This window comes from Parus major, chromosome 4 (assembly GCF_001522545.3).
Source record: "Parus major isolate Abel chromosome 4, Parus_major1.1, whole genome shotgun sequence".
Lineage (NCBI taxonomy): Eukaryota > Metazoa > Chordata > Aves > Passeriformes > Paridae > Parus > Parus major.
In genome coordinates, this window is record NC_031771.1 from 51747968 (window position 1) to 51766282 (window position 18315).

Sequence of the window (18315 nt, forward strand, 5' to 3'; positions counted from 1 at the left end):
TGCTTGGTGCAGCTATGAGTAAAGGAGAGGGTGATGAGCACTAAAAAGCAGGAAACTAAAATTTTATGTACCTTTACATTTTGGAAAAAATGAGGCTTAGAGAAAAGCAGCTAGAGAAAGCCTTGAATTATGCAGCTGCAAATAAACCCAACTGGTTTTCTATTATTGTATAAATCAGTAAGTTTCTAGAATTCATGTGTTAGTATACAGATGCTGTGAATATTTTGTAAAACACAAAAATAAAGCTTAAGTATTTTCAGATAGAGAAGAAACATGTGCCTAGATTTTAAAAAATCCTTATGTGACTTTTATTAAGGTTATACCACAAAACCTCTATATTGAGAAAAGTGTTCCTTAGGTTTTAAGGTCCAGTGCATTTGAAAGGCAGTAGTAACTCATATTTATATTTCTCAACATTTTTATTATAAAATATTTTTTCTAACAAAAAAAAAAAGCTTTCCTAAAAAAAACAACACCTGTGCTGTTTACAGCAGGTATTTGGAATACAGCAACAAAAATGTGACAACTTTTTGTTGTGAACTATCCAAGCTGTGGAATCACCTTTTCCTTGTCTCTTAAAATTCCATTTGTTTAACCCAAGTATCAACATGCATTTTTTCATTACTACTTCTTTAAGGCAAAATTTAACATTTCACAAAGGTGCAATATTTTAAAGGCTTAAACCCAGCCTATTACCAACACAATAGTAGGTAAAATAATGGGTGTGCTACTTAAAATGCTTAAAAATGAGGAGAATGCACAAAAAATTTTGCCAAGTGACACCATGTGCTACAGGTCACTTTCCATGGCAGCTGATTGACTTTATAGCAGTATCGTGTCCCCCATGCTTTACATTCCTCAATGGGTTAAGGAGCTGTGGGAAAAACATTGAAATTGTACCTAATGAGAATTTTTAGAAGTCTTTTGAAGTTAAAAAGTTGTCATTTGTTCATAGAAATTAGTCCTAGAAGGGTTTAAGAATGCCCAATTTATGGTTACAAAGTGTCATTGCTGCAGACCTTATCCATGTGCTGCGATATGCAAAGCTGTATGCAGAGAACTGCTTCTCTCAGCCCTGTGAGTGCACAGAGCTGGAGCAGACTCAAGATTGTGTGACTGATTACATGTCTGGCTGCTTCATTTTGCACCACAGATAACTGATTTTTAAATGCAGGCTTTCTCTGGTAATTATAATAATTGGAATTAGGTAGTTGCATTTTTATGCATTTACCAAATATTTTGATATTTATCATCTGTCTCACATTTCATAATCTAGGAATGAACTCTGTAGAAGATAACTGAATTAGAGATCTTTCCTATTTATGTTCCCTGTTCCCTCATCCTACTTCATTAAAAAGAAAAAGAAACAATAATAAAAAAAAGGTCCTGCAGAAATGGTTCCTTATTCCTGGGATTTTTCAAAAGAGTTCCAGTCAGGCACAAAGGTCCTCTATGAAGAGCAGTTTGCAGGTTAGATGCTTTTGATGGTGCGTTTTATAGAGAGGTTATTTCCTCCACAGCACTTCCATAATGGCCTGGCACATTTCAAACGCAATGGCAATATAAATGAGGAAAATAAATCAAAGCCATTTTGGGAAACTAAATTCTTTGGGTATAAATTTTGCCTTTGGATATTACGAACACATTAATCTAAAATGGATGCCAAAAGAAGTGTGGAGTGAGTATTCACAGGAAGTATTCAGCTCTTGAATTACTCATTGCACATAGCAATCAATTAGGCAACAAACATTTTTAGGCATTACTCATAGTGTAGAATAACCTTTAATAAGCTCAAAGGAAGTACAGGCTATCCAGTGTGATACATAACTTTTTAGGTTCTCCAGAAACAGCTACTGAGTGCACTACAACTCATTACAACTCACTCAAGAGAGAAGCATTGTGCACTTAGGAATTTGTTCAGTCTATGTGTAACATAACTTTGCAGATATATTGTGAGGAAAATAAAGATGACTAATTAATTATTTCAAAATTCAATTCCAATTAAAAAATCCTCTCTCCATTTTAGTAATACTCATCACTAAGGTTTTTCTCTTCTGCCACTAAACCTATTGAGCTTCATGCACAGCAGTGAGGAAAGAGGAAAATTCTGGTCTTCATGTTAGGATACACATTATGCATTTGGAGACAGGGGATTTTTGTTTCCTGCAGCATATTTAACATTCCTCAGAATAAGACTGTGTTAGTGTCCTATGTATGACATACTAAACCCCTGACTAGCTGGGGAAGCTTCAGCTGGAAACAACGGATTGTTTATGGCCCACGAGTAGCTCAAAGCAGAGGAGGTGCTTAAAGATGTAGAGATTATCTGCCTGTCTGTGGGGCTACCCCAGGGCTGGCTCTCCCTGCTGCCCTCTCACACAGCCTAAAGCAGTCAGCCACCCAGGGAAATGCTTCAGCTTCAGAAGCTCTGCACCATTTTTACATCATTTGTCAAGTGACCATTTAAGATTAGATCACCATTTCTAATAAAAAGTAATTTTACTCAAGCTATTAACAAGAAGCTGCATATAAGTTACACATTTACATGAAGTGAAGCAAATCACCTACAACACCTGAAAAAAAATAATTCCTAATTACTTTTACACAAGAGAAGAATGGGAATCACTAGTAAGACAGGCTGTTTTGCAAAGGAATCCTAAGTAAATTCATTGCATAATTCAGAATTGTATTAATATTTCTTCCATCTATCTTCTTTGACATCTTGATGTCTTTGATAAAGGATGCAAGTGTTGCAAATATGCCAATACAAATCAAACTTGCTGTTTAGTTCCCCAACACACTAAATAGAAGAACACTAAAAGAGTATTTTACTCTTTTTTCTTTTACTTTTCTTTTTTTCTTTTACCTTTCTTCCCAGCCTTGGCTCTTCCTATTCCTGCTTGCTTTTTCTGTTTCTTCCTCTTCTGCTTAAAGCCCTGTGTAACCACTGCTAAAGATACAGATCAGGTCCTGAAGGGCTTATATTCTAATTTAAGATAAATTTCAACAAGACTATAACAGAGCATGAGGGAAGCAAAGACCAAGGGAAGACCCTATCTAAATATATATGTATTACTGTCTCTGTGCACAGTTTGATAGATACTTTTCTCTCTCCTTTTAAATAATAAAGGTACACAAGACCAAAATTGGGATATCTTTATTCCGTTTGGGGAATAAAAAACTAAATCAGCCAGTAGCACAAGAATACACTCCTTCACTCTTCACTGTCTTTTTCTCATTCTGGTGTTTGAAAATAAAGTTGCAGGCAAATTTTATTTTTTCTGCAGTTCAAATTCAGGTGAATCAGGGTTCAAGAACTCACAACTCATACACACCAGAATAAATTTCTCTACAGGCTGTGAGCTCTTACTAACAGAGAGAATACAGCACTCTTACTGCTGCATTTGCTCTATTACAGAAATGTTTTCACTGGGAAATCCAGGACATATCCTCAGCACCATTTTCTACAGACAGCTTGTGAATCACAAACCTATAATCCATGGTGTTCAAGCCTCCTACTTGAAAAATGCTTAGATTTCCCATTTTTTTTCTGTAAGATAAACTTTAAAAGGTACCTCTGTTTTCAGTTATTGAACTGTTAAACTCTGTTTCTTTCTACCATGCATGGTATTATCTCTGGTCCTTGAACAACGTGCTGGTATTTACAAGCATATAGTATGGTTTTGCTTATGAAGGTTAATCATTCTGAGATATTAAACTATTTTACTGACTATGTAGGGGGATATTGATTGTACCTTGGGATAATATTTGCATTTTTTGCTTTTTATCTATCTATGCAGTGGATTACAGATTTTAAAGCCAATTAGAATTAATACTGAAAATGTGAGCAATCTCAGTGCTTACTTTCTGTATATAGGTTTTCTTTCATTTTTACCAGTAATGATTTATGCAAAGTCACCAAGACAGCTATTGCTTCCATTGTGGAGTTTATTATCTCCAAGATGAGCAGACATGTCATTAAGCTCCCATAGAAGGATTAGCATACAGAAAGATCACTGCATTGTGATTTTCTGGTTACATGGTTCAATACAATGATGGTTTAAGGAAGGAAAAGCCAATTCTAGCATTGTCATTATAGAACACTGTAGGTTGTCAATAGCCAGTTATAAATACTATCTTGTTTGAGAGCTTCTTGTCCATGAAGAGGTCTTTCTATCACATACCAATGTGATAATGACTTGTGAAGAAAAAATTACTGGAGGTGCTGGTGGATGAGAGGCTGGATATGAGCCAGTAATGTGCACTTCACAGCCCAGAAAGCCAAGTGTGTTTGGGCTGCACCAAAAGCAGAGTGGGCAGCAGGGCAAGGGAAGGGATTCTGCTCCTCTGCTCTGCTGAGACAAACCTGCAGTGCTGCATGCAGTTTCGGGGTCCTCCACATGAGAAGGGTGTGGACTTCACTGTGCTTGTGAGACTCACCAACATGCTGCCCAGAGAAGCTGTGGATGCTCCAGTTGGGAGTGTTGAAGGCCAGGTTGGATGGGGCCTTGAGCAAAGTGGTCAAGCAATAGGTGCTCCTGCCCACAGCATGGGACTCAGAAGTAGGTGAACTTCAAGGTCCCTTCCAGCCCAAACCATTCTGCAATTCCTGAAGTATCAAAAAATATTTTTCACATTGTACCTTTTAGTCTAAATAATGCAAACCATCTCTCAAATGTTCTCTTTACACCTGCGTACATTTTTTTTGTAACAAACTCATTTCAAATAACCAGCCAAATTAATCTCATCTTAGGGCTCAAGTTCCGGGTACTTTGCTCCAGCATTAATTTAAAACACATCCTACACCTTGCACTGAATAGGCCCTGTCTGGAATATCTTGTGACAAACTTTTGTATCTATTGCAAACCAGAAATATGGCGTTTAGAATTTTCCACTTGATAATGAGGGTAAAAAAGATGAAATAAAGCATCTTCAATCAGGTTTTGTGCCTCACTTAGTATAAAATAATTAAAAACTGCTTTTGTTCTGCAAGATACTTAGGGTAGGGAGCACATTTGATTATAGGTTTTGCAATCAGAAAAATCTTTATTATTCAATGAAAAATGATTTTTTTTACCCAAGTTTTCACTAGGTCCAGCAGTGTCTACTATACCCTGGTGGCCAGGACATATCCAAGACATGCCAATGAGGCATAAAAAGCATGTGCCTGGAGAATTACAGCATTTTGCAAGGGATGGGATCAGGGTATCACCATTCTCAACTACATCATTATACCATTGTCACATTTAAAAAGTTGGAAGTGTTTCCAAGAAAATGAGACAAATACTGCTTTTTATCATAGTTCATATTTAAAGCTTCTGTTACAGGCCACATAGCTCACGTGATGTTATCCTTACAGATCAACGTGTTATGATACTTTGATGACTCTGAAACATGGGATTCACACAGATTCAAGGGAAGGGATAAAAAAAATGCACTGCACTTATTCCTGAGGCCAAGATAAAATGGGAAAACAGTGTCAGGGACTGGAAAAAGAGAGCCTGTTTTGAGACATCTTGGGGGTTTGGAATGTGTGGTAGGGCACAGGTCAGGCTTTGCTCTGGTGAGGTAGTTCTCTGTCCCCCATGCCCAGGTTGGAAGGGACCTTCAAGATCATCTAATTCCAACCCCAATGGCTACAGAAATACTTCCTTACATGTCATTTAGGTTCTTGGAGAAGAGCATCTCTTCTAGACCTATATGACAAAATTAGACATGCTGCTGGTTTGTGAAAGAAGTCTTTGATGAGACATTTTTGGCCCATGGTAAATTTACTGACTTCCAGAAGAGCCACAGCTAATTTAGTCTGCAGGAAGCGATTTATAAGTGGCCAGCTCACCAGTATCCAGTGGCCTAGAATGATGAAGTTGTAATGAAATATTAAAAATTAAGAAAGAAAAGTATTATTTAATAAAAATTTCCTCTGCAGTAGGTCAAGATGCATGAGTTAATAGTTTCTAAGTCCAGAAGGGGATATTACGATACCTTTGTAGTTAACATGGGGTACAGCATCAAGATTTTTCCATGTACTCAGCAACTGTTTTGACTACAGGAGTCTTCTGAAAAAGATAATTTATACTGATTTACAGGCCTACAGACTGGAGAATTGCTCTATCTTTTACTAAATTTCTGCAGCAGCTAAACATTTTCACTCCTAAAAAAGTGGGCCAGGCTTATTTTTATCAAAATTCAGCTTGCAACTGTTGGACTATTTTAGGGCCTTTGTCTCTTAGATTAGTGTCATCTGCTGTCAAAAGGTCTGCCTCCTGTAGGTACTTCCTTAAGTTATGTCTTAAAAAACTGCAGAGATGAGTTTGAAACAGCTGTTTTGAAGTGTGTGAGTGATAAACTGAAAGTTTTATGCACATTTTTGCTCTTGACATTTTTATGTCATTTAAACTGAAAAAGTTAAACGTGTCACCAAGTACAGCTGAACTTGGAATCACCAACATTAATTCAAAAGTAAATTGAACTTTTTTATAACTTTCTCTATTTAGTATGTCCTTTTCTTCCCTTCTGTATCAAGCCTACAATTGTTTAGAGAAAAAAATCAAATTTTATACAGCAATGAAAAAATACTTAATGTCTTAAGTTTGTTTTGTACGCTCATTTAAAACTTTTCACTTTTTATATTTTCAATAAAATGATGTTTTTATGAGTCATAACTTTAAGACCATATTATTACAAAGAATAAATTTTATAGGAATATAGGCTGCATTAGAGCTTTCAAGTGTTCAACATTGTGTTTTCCATGAAAAGATACTGATTTTAGAAATGGAGTTCATTATGATGCTGGAAATACTTGGAAGGCTTGAGAAAAGGGTATTTTTGTAAAATCTTGTCAGTGGAAAGATGACTAGTATGTGCTAAAAATTAACAGGGGTTATTTAAGGCCTAATTAATTCTTCTGGGCTTTTAAGATATACTGAGCTTTGTAAGTGTTCACCACTAAATATTCTGCTGCAGTGCTTATAGTGTATAATGAATAACACTCAGCAGTGATAGCACAGCATCATCCTTATTCCTTCACAGCAAGTTTTTCTCAATTCATTCATCATGTCTTTCAGCTTCTTACAGTTCCTCCATAAAATCAGCCACACTCTATATTCAACAAAAAGGTTATCAAAAATAGAAATGCCTTGAAGGTTAAATTTGTTTAGTAAGTATTACAGGTCTATGAATATGGAGTACATGAGTTTATCATGTAGAGCAGAGAAATATCCAAAAGGGACCAAGATCTGTCAAGTCAAATAGAAACCCAAAATATCTCTCCCCAAGCTAACAAATTCCTTCAGAAATACAGGTTCTTCCTCGTGTTTTTCACTTCTGGCATTGAAATAGCCCATGTTCTCTAACATTAGTGCTTTAGTTTTGGAAAGGTATTAGGTTTTTAATACAGTTGTTTAACAAGAATTCTGAAGCCAGCAACATCATGAATGTGTTTCAGTATTTTTATTATGGACACTGTGTGGAGGTTGTCTAAATAAGACTAACATAATCATGCATTACGTCTCAGATATTTATACTTGAAAATGGCTTTTAAACCTTTCTCGAATCAAGGGGAATTTTAAGGTAAATGAGGTAAATTTCATTTTTTAAGCAGAGATAAAAACCACAAAAATAGTGGAGAAAATTTCTTACTGAAAGCATATAACAGTGGTGTTGGGAAACAATGAAAAATATTAAATTAGTTATACGCTAGAAGAGTGGAGAGTGAATTAAGATAAGTGAAAGCATTTAACTGTTCAAAGACCAAGAAACATAAAAAAAAAAGTTAATATAGTTTGTTTCCCAGCTGTAGAGTAGCCCAGTATTCACTGAAAAAGCTCATTAATTCCCATGCAATTAACTATAATTAATAAGACACCCCAGGAGTGTGTGTCCCTGGGAGATAATGTCAGCCCTTGGATGTGACCTACTGTGTGATGTTATCTCAGCATGGCTCAAATTCCATACTGCTCCTGAGCTAATAAAATTAAGGTTCCTTCAAAAGGTCTCTGGTAACTTTGGTTGCTTAATTTCATTCCCATCGTCCAGAATATTAGTAACACAATGAGTACAAATATGAAAAAAGAACATATATAACAAACTGATCACAAATTGATTAAACAGCAGAGGGAGAAGACAGAGCAGTCAAACCATGAACAGCATATGTCATGCACTAGCAGAGCCCTGAAGAAACATTTGGAAACAAAACAAAAGACTTTGAAGCCAGTTAGCAAAACTATGTGATCTATCACACTTAATCCAAGACTGAAGCTACCACCTGAAACCACGGCTGTCTTGATTATATCTAATTGTACAGTAATAAAATGCAAGTCCTTGCTGAGAACTTAAGACTTGGAGATAACATGCTGCAGAAAATGTCATTCAGTGCCTTGTGTAGACAAGGTTCATGTATGTTGCACCTTACAGATGCAAAGGAAATACAGAAATGGCTGGAGATTGCAAGGGATGAGCTGGATTCTGGTTTGAATACTACAAATAGAGAGAAGGAAAGGGGAGATTGATTTTAGGAACTTCTAAGATGACAAAGGGAGATCCTCTGGGTTATTTGCTGTAGGACAACAGGGAATGTGGAAGCTGTCAAAGGAGGCAAGGTATCATGGAAACTATTGCTGTTTCACTGGCAAGCTGCAAATTGGTGTGGGTGTTCCTGGAGCAACAAACCTGTCAGGAAACAGTAAGGGGGGGCCATTCAAGAAGCTCAGTAACATAGTTGACTGAATCTGACGTGACCATACTAAGACAGAACCTTGGAAAGAATAAAGTTTGGGCCTTAGACCAAACACTATGGAGCTCATTAACCAGTTCTGCTATGCATGATGAAGCTGTGAAACAATGTTTCGTGAATCATTCTCTGGCAGTAAAGTGTTTGGTGATCAGAGATTACATTACTTCTGATGCCAGAGTGAAAATGCTTTAAAATTATCAAAACATGGAATCTTTCCTACCAGTAATAAAACTTGCCCAAAACAATATGGTTTTAAAGACAAATTGATTTCTCTAAATACTCATTTCAAAATCTTTCTTTACATTTTAAGAATGTAAAAGAATCCACTCTTTCTGTACATCACCATATAGAGAGTCCAGATTTCAGCTTTATCTTTCAAGCTTTTGCAGTACTTTTGAACCTTGTTCACTGATATATTTGATTGTAATGACATTCTCCTTCAGAGTTTACATGGTTATGTTTCATGTTCTCATCATTAATATATCTCTGCCCTATTATGTATGGTCCATGCAAAGGATTTCTCTGCCTATAAAACATTCCATTCCACCAAACTATAAAATAAACCTCTTACAGAGGTTTTCTAACAGGTTTGAAGGTATATAGCTGAGAAGCACATCATGTTAATGTTGGAGGGGCTCAGTGTATCTGGATTTATTACGATGTTAATTACATTAATGGGCTTTCAGTTTTAGACATGGGAATCTCTTTTTAGTGTAAATTTAATAAGCAAAATAACAATTTCTTGTTTAAAAATTCAAAATTCCTACCTACAAATGGAATTTAGATCAACTTTTAATTAACAGAGTCTCTGTTTTCCTCTTATTGTTAAGAAACCATCAAATCCCTGTACCTAGAGATATCATTCTCTGAAGATATTCTTTTTGGTAATAAATGAGGTGACCAGATGTCCCAGTTTTTCTAGCAAAAATGTAGTGTCCCTATTTTCTTTCTTCCTATATGGGTCACTCTATCCCAGGTTTCAAGTCCCTGTCAAACATCAAAGAAATGGCAACTCTGCAAGGAAAATTGGAAAGAAATTTTCCTGAAAGCAGCAGGTTTGGGTTTCCAATATTTATAACAGCTTTTCAGCTTTGTATAAATTAAATCTTTTGGGATAAAAACAACAGCAACACAAAAATACAAAGGAAAGTTTAGAAAAGCAAATTAGATCTCTGCTACAGACTCCAGTGCAGTTCTGCTCACACAGTCTGCCAAGAGTGTTTTAATAGTCATTAATCCATAGACCTGTAGCTGGTATATGGAATTACATAATGCTTCTAATTACTCTGTTTGTTACTTACCTAATCCCTGTTGATTGTGATGGTGAAAAGAAGGTGTTCACCTGGAGTTGAACATGGAGAAGACTGGTCCAGAGTGCTTTGAAATTCTAGATAAACAAAGGTGAGGAAGATTTCTGACAGTACCAAAATCAAACAGGGGATCATATTGGAGGGGATAATGAGAAAAGACCAAATTGTCCAAGACCAAAGGACTTGTTTGCATTTCTAATATTTGAAAAATCTGCCTTCCCATTAAAAGTTAAGCTTGTAGTTAAACAACTGTTGTCTCTTTTACCAAGTGTGCTGGTTCTGACTGGGGTAGAGTTAATGTTAGAGTTTTTTTTCACAATATGGGCCTGTGTTTTGGATCTGTGCTGAACACAGGGCTGACAGCATAGAGGTGTTTTTGTTCTTGCTGAGTGTTTACAGAGTTAAGGACTTTTCTGCTTTTTATACTGCCCTATTGGAAAAGGAAGCTGGGAGGAGACACAACGAGGACAGGCACCCCAGCTAACCAAAGGGCTATTTCACACTGTAAGGCCCCAACATTTAAACACAAGGGGTTTACAAAGGTCCTTGTACTCATGGTTAAATAGACCAGATAGTCTCAAGAGATCAAAATTACTTTACTGGCAAAATACAGAAAACCAAGGAACCTTGGTAAAAGATTTAATACAACATCCAGTCAACATAAAACACTTCTCACAGTATTAATCTGGCCCACTTGATTTAGCAAACTTTAAACCTGTTTGATGTTAAGCTACCCAAAATGTTCCAAGAAAAGGAACATTTCAAGAACAAGAAGAGAAAAGATAAGAAACACACACATATATTTACCAAATCCTGGGTTCCAGCATGGATCAGATACACACTCCAGTAGTGGGGAGGATGAAGGCATGCTCATCTCCTGCTCATCCTTAAATAGCCAATGGCCTCTGTGGGCCCACCCCCTAGGTGGGACTTCTGGTCACTCTGCCCCTCAGGAATGGGGTTAGCAGAGTCTCTAGTGTGTCAATGATTGCCAGCTCTGCTAGGCTGGGATACAAGCTCAGGGGTGTTGGGGTGGGAGGAGTTCACTACCTTGGCAGGGCAAGGTGTGACCTGTCCCCCTGCCACAACCTACAGGCATCCTAAAATGTCTTGAGACGTCAACCTTTCCAGTCTCTGCCACATACATGTGACAACATGCTCAGTGTGCAGGGCGAGAAGAGGAAGGAGGGGACTTCTGGAGTGATGGTATTTGCCTTCCCAAGTCACCATTAGGTATGGAGGGGCCCTGCTCTCCCAGGGGTGGCTGAACACATGCCTGCCCATGGAAGAGGTGAATGAATTCCTTGTTTTGCTTTGTTTGTTTGTGTGGCTTTTGCTTTCCCTATTAAGCTGTCTTTATCTCAACCCATGAGTTTTTTAGCTTTTTCCCTTCCAGACCATGCTGGGGAGTATTATGACCTGCCCCTGAAGGTGGGTTAACTGTAGTTCTTGTTAATAGTAGATCCTTTGGGGCAGATTAGAGTGAAACAACACTAAATGACCATTGTTTATAAATATATATATATATATATATATATATGGTAGGTTTATTTCAGACCAATTTGGTTGCAATGGAAAGGAAGTATGTAGTTAGTCTGGTTGTTATCTGTAGAAATATAGCAATATAAAAACATAAAAATAACACTTAGAAAATGTACAAGGAAAAGAAAGAAAGATAAAGAAAAGATGAGTAGAAAGATATCGCCACCCATGGATAGATCCAGATGAGACTTGATTGTTGCAATCTTGGTGTCTGTTGACTGGAAGGTTGCCCAGTCTTGATCCATTGGGGGTGGGGGAAGCCTGAAAAGCACAAATTTCAGTGGGTTAATTAGGATCAGGTGGGAAGGCGCAGGCACCTCTCCTGGTTGGGGGATAGTTTTACACTGATGTAACACTGTGGATCACGTGCAGTCCTCTGGTGGGAGGCCCCAGAATAAGTCTGGGGATGCTTCAGGGGTTTTTGATGGTTTATGACACCTAAGACACGACAGCTGTCTCTCTTGTCAGCACAGCCGAGCCAGTTATGCCCCATCAGAAAGGATGAATAATTTTAGGCCTACGTGTGAACATCCCAATACCTTCCCAGAGGGGAGTTTTACACCTGAACCAGTTGTGTTAAGGTAGCCACAGGCATAATAAAAAGCACTGTCAAGGTGGCCTTGCAAGATCTTCTTCTTATTGGCCTCTTCCCTCATGTGGCTCAAGGCCCAGCTCATTGCTAGGAAAGGTCAATTTGTAGTGGTTAACCTCTGGTGGTGGATGCACACCCCCTCTGCACCTGGGCTGTTCCTACACAGATCAGAGGTTTCACCACATCCAAAACCCTCCTCCCCCCCTTCAGCTGGGGGTGTGCATGCAAACCTGGCCTCAGCAAAGCACCTGCTGCTTTTGCAAATGGGCGATTGTTTGAGTCATTAATCTTTAACATTTCAGTCTCTCTCAGGGAGTGAGCCAGCGGCTGCATGGGACTTCTGGCTGGGGTTAAGCTACAACACCAATAAAAAGCAACTGCAGCTGACATGTTTACAGGAAAAGTGGTTGACTGGAAGCCAGTAAATGTCACTAGAAGGTGAGTAGGAAGCAGTAAAAGTTTGTTGGAAATCTACTTCCAAAACACAACAGAGTTGGGAGACATGTCCATGAGGTGATCACTCACTCCTTATTTCTTTCCTGAGTATAATCTATATCACCTCCTTTGACATCCATCCTGATTTTTCATATTTATTTGGGGTAAGAGTGGATTATAACCTTTTGGAGGGCAAGTGGGTGAGGAGAAAGTACTCGCTTGTTGTGGCAAGGAATATTACTTACATGGATACATGCAGTTTTATTTCAATTCTATTAGGATTTAAAGAAGAGCTCAAGACAATGTTTGTAAAACATTTATCTCTAGCCTTTTAAACTCTGTTCTTTTAAGGGTTAAATTTATATATTCCAGCCTTTATCCTCAGACCAGTGTACTGCTCAAGGAACACTTCTTGGAGCAGAAGCTGAATGTCCTATTTCAATTATTAACACAGTTTTAGGAATTTTAGGACCTCTTTTCAATTTTTCTACTGCTAAATAAAATTTGAATGTAGAGACATTAATTTGACATTAGCACGTTTTACATCATGACCATAGGAAGCCTTTTTCTGAGGCAATGGATCAAAGCAAAAAATCAGTATTTGATTTGTTTGTTCACTTGTCTATTCAACACAGTACATTCATCTTCTATAAAACAGAATAACTATTTCATGCTGATAAAAAAGAAATCTTTGAAAGGTAAGATTGATGTATGTTGTATCTGAGAGATAAACACTCGGAGAGGATTCAAACACAAGGCTGTCTGACTGCATCTTGACTGCCCACCAGCTGTCACAGATGAAGAATATCAGCTTCTACCTCTGAAGAGGAAGCAGCACTTCACATCCTCTCTGCACTTCCCAAGGAACCAGGTATCGCCTTATGGCTGAATGGCTCCGTAATGCTCTGGGGCTGGGTGAACTGAGAAGAAAGGGTAACATTTACCCCGTTGATTTTTGTCATTGTTCTCCCTCAGGGATATGGACAGAAATAATGGGAGAGATCCTTTGTTCCTTCCTATAGGGATTCCTCTACTCCGAAATAAATGCTGGTGGCTGGCGCCTCTGCCTCTCTCTATCAGGTAGTTGTTTATTTTTAAAGTTTTCAGAATTACAGATTGTAGCCTGATCCAAGGAACCATTTTTCCCTAAAATCAAAAGATGTTTCAGAAAGTAATCATTTTGACTGCATTTGTCTCTCACATCAATAACACACTAGAGTGACTCCTCTAGCATAAATGGGTCACTTTAAGCTTTGTCCAGGACCAAGCACCCATTTGTGTTTACACTTATTTGTAATACTAAATGCATCCCTTTTGTGTTTTTTGGATAACACAATACTTTCAGGAAGAAAAGAGTGCCAGGTTCTTGTTCTACCTCCTGAAAACTAATCAAAGTCTTTTTCTCTGTTGCCACAGCCCCTGGCACTCACAATATGCTTCCACAGTTGGGCAGTTGTCGAGACTAAACCACTGTCTGGTGAGCGAACCGTGGCTGTCTCACAATTTACCTGCCCTTCTCCATCTGTCTGCACTCACCAGCTGTGCTTGAGCCCTTCAGGCAGGGACAGAAGAATTGGATGCACATAAAGTACCTCTTCAGTGTGACCAGTGTAAATAACTGTGTTGGGGTTCTCTGGGAGACAGAGAAGGAAGACAGATGCACTACTATTAAACAAACCCCCATCAAGAGGGAAAGAGCAGAAATGATCCTTGTATCCAGAATAAGTTAGAGAATCCAAACTCTGTCTCCTTGGCTCCTGCAAAACTGCATCAGGAACCAAAGGGGTCTGACAACTACAATTCCCTCTTAGAAGGTTTTGTTAAGCTCTGTAGAACTGTATTTCAGAGTCTTTGGTGCTGACAGACTGACAAACACTTGGACTATTACTTATTACATCAGCTACCAAATGGGTTTGAATGCACATTTCCTCCAGCTTGTCTTCCTCCTAACCTCAAATATGGAGCTGCAAATTTTAGTACATTTAAGATGACTACAGATAGTGAGGAAGGGTAGAATTTGTCACAGATGATCATATTCGTTTTGCAAAAATAAGTTTATTGTACTTGGCATAGCAATAAGAAAACTAGACTAGCTGGCCAGTCAGCCCTAAGAAATAGTGAACAACATCTGTTTAAGTCTCTGAAGTAACACAATTCATGCATGGCATTAGGTTATGTTGCATCATTTAACACAACATAAACCTCACTTACCTTTTCCTCCCTTCGCCACTTTCTTCCAGTTTATTCTCACTCCAACTGGCTGCAAAAATGCATAACTGTCTTTGCTGCTTTAAAATTGCTGGGTTTTCCCTTCTCATTTTTGCAGCTAATGTAATTTTTTTTTGTATACTGCCTTTCTGGGAACCACTGAACCTACATCCAAGAAGTGTTATCTCTCCCTTATGCATCTCATCGTAAGAATTCTTTGTGGGGTTTTCTTGACTGAAGTCCTATACAAAACTAAATTGTATTGTTATGTCTGAAACATTGTCATACAGAATGTCATATAGGATGAGGCACAAATCTAACCAAATTTAATGAAAGATTGCCATCAGGTGTCTAAATGCCTCACTTGCCTGTTTAGTTGAGTTATGGCAAACAATAGTACTCAGAAACTTAACATATGTAACAACTCAACAGTTTTTTATTATCTGGACCTGTTTTGTGCAAGCTCTATTGAACTAATTTATAATAATGGGATTGAAAACACCCTAATTCAAATATAAAATAGATAGAAAAAATTCTTATTTTTCTTGTTTCAGAATGATTGCTTCATTTAGAAATATTAATAATCTGATAACTGAGTCTCTTCATTATAACATAATGCTCAGTTGCATAGGGAGCTATTCTTTATTCGGTGGGTTACACTCCAGGGTAGCATAGGGAAAGAAGATGTATTAGCCTGTATTCAGAGTTTATATAAAAAAAATGAAACTGCAGAATAATAGAATTGCATCTTTTATATAGTGCTGCTATTTGAAAACATAAGGACAAGTTTTAAATGGGAAATTCTAATCAGTCTGTGCTAGAAAAGTCACATGTGCCTTTACCCATGTGCCTGTCTGCCTTGCCGCACAGTTGGGGTATGTCAGTTAGGCAGTTCCTAATAACATTCATTCAAAGCAGAGGGGCCATTAGAAATTGTTCATGTCTGTGCAATTTTATGGCTTCTTTCACATGTTTCTCATACCCCAAATATCTTTCATTTCAGAGGGAGAACCTCTGCTGCTAAACAAGTTTCAGCATTATAGTATGTGTGACAAAGGCAGAGAAAAAATGATGAAAGGGATGAACCAAAAAAAAAAGACCAAACACAAATTTACTGGAGCTAAGCACATCCATATAGCACATTTTCAGAGCATAGGGATGGCCTGCACTAAGGAATGCTGCATCCAGAGGACTACACAGTAGACTCAGAACTACACAGGTACTGCAGATGTGAATGGCAGAAATAGTAGCTGTGTATAAGAAGCAGCCACTCACTGCTCTTCCAGAGTTAATTAGCTCTTCTCTTCAAATGAGCTAATTAGCCTGGGCACAGCCCTGCACTGACATAACTATACCAGTCCTGGAGCTGACTCATTATCTGGCTTGATATCCTCTTCATTCATTTATGTGAATACTTGCACAGCTCTGAAGAAAAGTGTGCCTTCGTAGTTAGGTACCAGCTTCTGCACTAATTAGTGTCTGAACATTTATGAAATGTCGAACGATTTCAAGAGGAAAAAAAATCAATGTCTCAAAGCTTAGTGGTTAGAAGACTCACCTATAAGGAGGGAGGAAAGATGATCAAATTCTTGTTTTCAGAAGCAGGTGTAGGTAACACCCTTCTAGGTTCATTTTTGCATGGTTATCAAAAATACTCTCAAAAGATACAGAATCACAGAACTTAAACCAAAGGGAGTTATGGAGGGTTTGGGGTGGGGTTTTTTGTTTGTTTTTTGGGGTTTTTTTTGTTCTTTGAAATGTTTGGTTCTTCCACTAAACCAAAATTCAATTACTCACAAAGCCCTAATAGCAAATACAGATTATTGACTGCACTTGAGGCCAACCACAATGAACTAGTGCCTGAGGGTTAAAGCCATTCCTGGGATTAGGTAATACTGCCTGAAGCCAACTGTAAAGAGCACTTTAATACTTTTGTGCAATAGTTTGCTGCAATTTCCCTCAGACCCAGTCAGTGATTAATTAACCTTTTAGAATCTTCTGGGTTAATGGAAAGTTTGGTCTGGAAAGCTCCACAGATTGAAACATGAACCAAGAGCATCATCTGCAATACCAGGATATACATGATCTTGGAAGACGAGCCACAGTTTTCAATGCTTGTTAGGCTCTTGCTTCAGCCTGAGGGCAGTAATATCCCTTCTTTGTAGTCAAATGAGCTTATGTGACCTTACTTCAAGTACTAAGAAAGGTTTTTGCATGTATTAAGTAACCACTGTTTATCTTATAACAGATAATTATCTAAAACATGTCTGCTCAAATTCTACGCATTTTTAATCAACACAGGTATAAAAGGGTCAGGAAATAGCTTCATGAGTGTAATACAGAGTGGATACAAGAAGGCCAAATGAAGGAATGATCATCTGTATTTCTGCCCACTGCAAACCTTGTGAAGGTTTGGATGTGGATTTATGCTGTGTTCAAGACAAGGAGAGATGTTTGTGAGTTGTATTTGATCAATTGCATGCCTTCCAAATCCTATGTTTATCTGGGTAAATAATGTTTTGAGGTAAAACGAAAATCCAAGCATGTATTGGGAAAATAATTGCACTTCTTAATAAAAGTATCTTTAAAAGATTATCAGCTCAACAAGTGTCAAGAGTAAGTGAAACAACACAATCCTACCAGATGCCTACAGACTGTCAGTAACATGCTTATTGAAGATTTCAGAATTCCTAAGTTCTGAAATGGCTGCAAGTTAAGAGGCTGTATTAAATGCAGATCATTTCTGAATCCCTAACTCCAGCACTGCAGCAAGACATTTCAATGATGACACAATGAGTTACAGTCTGCCAGCTTGGCACAGATTCAAAGTGGCAGCAGCTGAGGTGTGCTTTAAAAATTGGGATTTTTTAAATTGGATTCAAAATCAATTAAAATCCCATTACAAACACAATTGTAGTGATACAAATCATGAAATAATATCTTTTACAATAAACTATAAAACTGAGGAAGCCTACATAATTAATATTATCTATTGCACAGACAGACCCATACCTTTCAATCACATACAACCTACATGTCAAGAGAATGCCTTTGGAAAGTAGAGAGTGCATTTCTAACAGGAGGTCATATGTATTTCATAGGATCCTGAGTAGGTATCTCTAGGTAGATTTGATTTCCTTCCCCTTCTCAAAGTCTGACATTATCCATTGCTTTTGGAGATTAAATGCCAGCATATCTATATTGTAAAACAATGGGACATGCAACATGATGGTCAGAAACTCTGTAAAGCTACTGACCATACATCACATTTTTAATCCCTGTACTAGAAAATAATCAGCCAATTTTCTGCTGGTGCAAAGTCAGTGCGTGTCTTAGACAATGACATCACTCCAATTTTTATTGAGAAAGAATGTGCCTTAATTGCTTTCTGAGGGGAAAATAAGAGAGCAGGTAAAGAAAAGAAAAAGCCAACATCTCTTATACCAAATAGTAAGATTAAATTTTTTAGCTTATTTCATCATTAATTCCAGCTT

At 37.7% G+C, this 18315-nt stretch overlaps 1 long non-coding RNA gene across 2 annotated transcripts; it reads right to left on the minus strand.

Annotated features, from left to right (window-relative positions):
• Nucleotides 1–3141: 3141 nt before the first annotated feature.
• On the minus strand, nt 3142–10990 carry LOC117244311. 2 transcript variants are annotated; one of them, XR_004497135.1, is made up of 4 exons: nt 10852–10973; nt 10036–10121; nt 5986–6059; nt 3142–4609 (listed from the first exon to the last, which is right to left on the minus strand). It is a non-coding gene; the product is annotated as an uncharacterized LOC117244311 (long non-coding RNA). The 2 variants fall into 2 exon arrangements; XR_004497136.1 differs by lacking the exon at nt 3142–4609 and adding an exon at nt 4617–5853 and having other exon boundaries at nt 10036–10990.
• Between the last annotated feature and the right edge of the window lie 7325 nt (nt 10991–18315).